Source organism: Maylandia zebra, linkage group LG1, assembly GCF_041146795.1.
Source record: "Maylandia zebra isolate NMK-2024a linkage group LG1, Mzebra_GT3a, whole genome shotgun sequence".
Taxonomy (NCBI): Eukaryota; Metazoa; Chordata; class Actinopteri; order Cichliformes; family Cichlidae; genus Maylandia; species Maylandia zebra.
In genome coordinates, this window is record NC_135167.1 from 641,646 (window position 1) to 645,151 (window position 3,506).

The following is a 3,506-nucleotide window of genomic DNA, read 5'->3' on the forward strand; positions in this document are numbered from 1 at the left end:
AAAAAAATAAAAAAAATAAGTCACCGGGCATATACCCGGTATGCCCGATGGCCAGTCCAGCGATGTTAACCTGCAACCAAATCTGCAGCTCCATACAGCAATGTTACGACTTGGATTATATCTTATAACTCATAACTCTTATGTTAGCTGCCCTCAGTAGCATACTGTCTGAAATATTCCACGGCTGCAATAATTCTTTAAGTGTTATTTTTTCCTTGGTATTCTAATTTCACCGAAGTTTACTAAACTCAACAAACTTAATATTACTTACCGGGACATTTATTCTGTCCTCATTTTCTTTCACCGAAAAATTGTTTCCTGCAGTGACGTCTTTCTACTTGGCTCTCCTACCTTTGCTAACGTGATGCACATAGCGCAGAAGCCGATGCTGCATTCACTTACACTCGGATATCTGAGCTTCACCGTGAAAACATAATCGTACATTTGATATTTGATTGAATTTTATTGTTTTACCTTTGGGGTGGCACCTGGGGTGGCCAGTCTGGTTGGGGGGGTGGCCTGTGCCCCCCCAGGCCACCCCGCTGGACACGCCATTGCTCCCTTCTCCCATCACTCACGAACAAGACCCCGAGATACTTGAACTCCTCCACTTGGGGCAGGAACTCATCCCCGACCCGGAGTGGGCACTCCACCCTTTTCCATAATTATCAAAATATCAAATAAAATATCATTCAGGTCTTTATGTCTTTAAGCAGTGGCGGTCCTAGCCTGTTTGGCGCCCCGGGCGAACACTCCCTCTGGCACCCCCCCCCCCCCCCCCCCCCCTCCCCACACACACACACACACACACACATAAAACATATTAAGGATTATACATTAACATAAAACTGTTGTTGGAACCATACTGAATTTCGCCAGAGAAACACACACACACACATATAAAGAGAGAGAGAGTATACATTGTATGCAAACGGCTACCAAACAGCCATCATAATTCGTCATACAATGAGAACAGGACAAATCAACAACTGACAATGACTAATTAATATTAAAATCTGTAGCATAATGTTTGGAGTTTAGTCTGTTACTGTTACTATTTTTACCATTTCTTCTTGGAGCAACTGTAACCCACATTATTTCCTTAGGGATTAATAAAGTATTCTGATTCTGATTGTTTCAGGATGACCTGCCATCATCCAATCACGCATCTGCTTACCTGCATCTGTTGCCCGTTTCTCCTCCTCTTCTTTTCTCTTTTTTCTAAACTGAGCAACTGATGACTTTGAACTTTTCTTGTCCATCTTCCATTGGTTTTAATTATGCACTCCAGTATGAACACAAATCCCCCAACTCGAGGATCACCACAACATAACCTAACAGACCTACACCTTAGTTCACAGACTCCCTTTGTCTAAGGTTTATTTCTGGGATTTCACACAACCCAGGACTCAAATCATGAATACATAATGGACTTGGATTTACATCATTATGAATGAAATGCGCTCTATTTGGAAGCAGCCGGCCCCTCCCCTTTCGACGGGTTGTGTGTGAGACTTTAAATCATCAAACTGTAAATTATAAATTTTCAATTGTTATTGATCCTTTACCCCGAGTCCTAAAGTGTAGATTTATTTTCTTACTCTTCTTATATTTATTGTTTGTTTACTTGCACCGCTGTAACTGCAGCCTCGTCGCCTCGTCTCTCTATATGCTGGACTGTATGTAGCGGAGATGACAATAAAGTTTACTTTGACTTCAGCAGCGCGCAGGCGCACCGAGGGCTCTCGCGTTCACTTTTCACGTATAGAATTTCGAAAAAAAACATCGGTGCAAATTATAAGTCTGTATCATGATGTCGGGTGTTTTCGTGTTTGTTGGTTTGTTTTTATTTTGTTTTATTTTGCGAGTTGGTTATTAGATGCTGCTCCAGCCAGCCAGAGAACCCCCGCCGCCCCGCCCTCTCCTCCCTGTGCCGCAAGCAGCAGGCGCACCTCGCAAACGGAGGGCGCCCTTACTACCAGCAAATGGGCGATAGAAAACCGATCAGTGACTGTGACATTCCCAATATGCGCTGGCTGATGTCGGGGCAGCATGAGAACGAGCAATTTTTTTTTTTTTTTTTTTTTTTTTGCTGATGCCCGTGATGCCGCCCCGGGCAACCGCCCATGTCGCCCGTATCAAAAACCGCTACTGTCTTTAAGACATTCCTGCAGTTTAACTAACTGGTGTGTGTTATCTGGCTTCATGGACAGATAGAGCTGGGTGTCATCTGCATAGCAGTGTAAATGTATGCTATGTCTTCTAATGATGCTGCCTAAGGGAAGCATGTATGATGTAAACAGAATTGGTCCTAGCACTGAACCCTGTGGAACTCCATAATTAACCTCAGTGTGTGAAGAGGACTCTCCATTTACATGAACAAACTGGAGTCTATCAGATAGATATGATACAAACCACTGCAGCACAGTACCTGTAATACCTACAGCATGTTCTAATCGCTCTAATAGGATATTATGGTCGACAGTATCGAACGCTGCACTGAGGTCTAGCAGGACAAGCACAGAGATGAGTCCACTGTCAGAGGCCATAAGAAGATCATTTGTAACCTTCACTAAAGCTGTTTCTGTGCTGAGGTTTTGTTTCCAAGTCAGCTAGTAGAGAGACTATGTTACTTACCTTCATGTTGACAGATCCACAATCTGTAAATAAAAGACTGAAGTCAGATTTTGGGAACATCAGGGCTGAATTTTATTTCTCAGATTCTCTCGGAATCAGCATCCTTCCTCAGCACCTGGAGGCTCAGCGAAGTAAGTTCTGCCACCTGCATCCTCCACACTGCCAAGCCTCCTGAGGGGGGTTCATCACCACTGTTGGGCCCCTGTGAGATACCGTTGGCCACACGTTTGACCATCAACCACACCTCACCACCGCTGGCCTCGCAGTCGGCCTACAGACCAGTCTCCCCTGTACCACTGACCTCCGAACTGTTGTTGTTGTGTCTCATCTCCCTTCCCTGTTTATATGTTCCCCTCCTTGTGTCCATTGTCTACTTTCATGTATGTTTTTCCCAACCCGTCTGTCTCCCATTCCATTCAGTTTCCCTGAGCATTGGGGGCGATCGTGGCTCAAGAGTTGGGAGTTCGTCTTGTAATCGGAAGGTTGCTGGTTTGAGCCCCGGCTCGGACAGTCTCAGTCGTTGTGTCCTTGGGCAAGACACTTCACCTGTTGCCTGCTGGTGGTGGTCAGAGGGCCCGGTGGCGCCAGTGTCCGGCAGCCTCGCCTCTGTCAGTGCACCCCAGGGTGGCAATGTCCTGAGTTCTCTCTGACTGTCACTTTGGTGCATTTAAACCCCTGTTCCTCCCTGTCCTCTTCGTCTCCGTTATCAGTCATTATAATTTTACCATCTCTGTGCAAGTCTGCAAATTTCTTTATTAAATCAAAAGATTCTTAAATTCATCAAGTCTCTCTGTGCCTGGGTCCTTGTCACAAAACATGACATCACTCTTTTGTACATTTTAACACCATTTAATCCCCACATTTGTGAA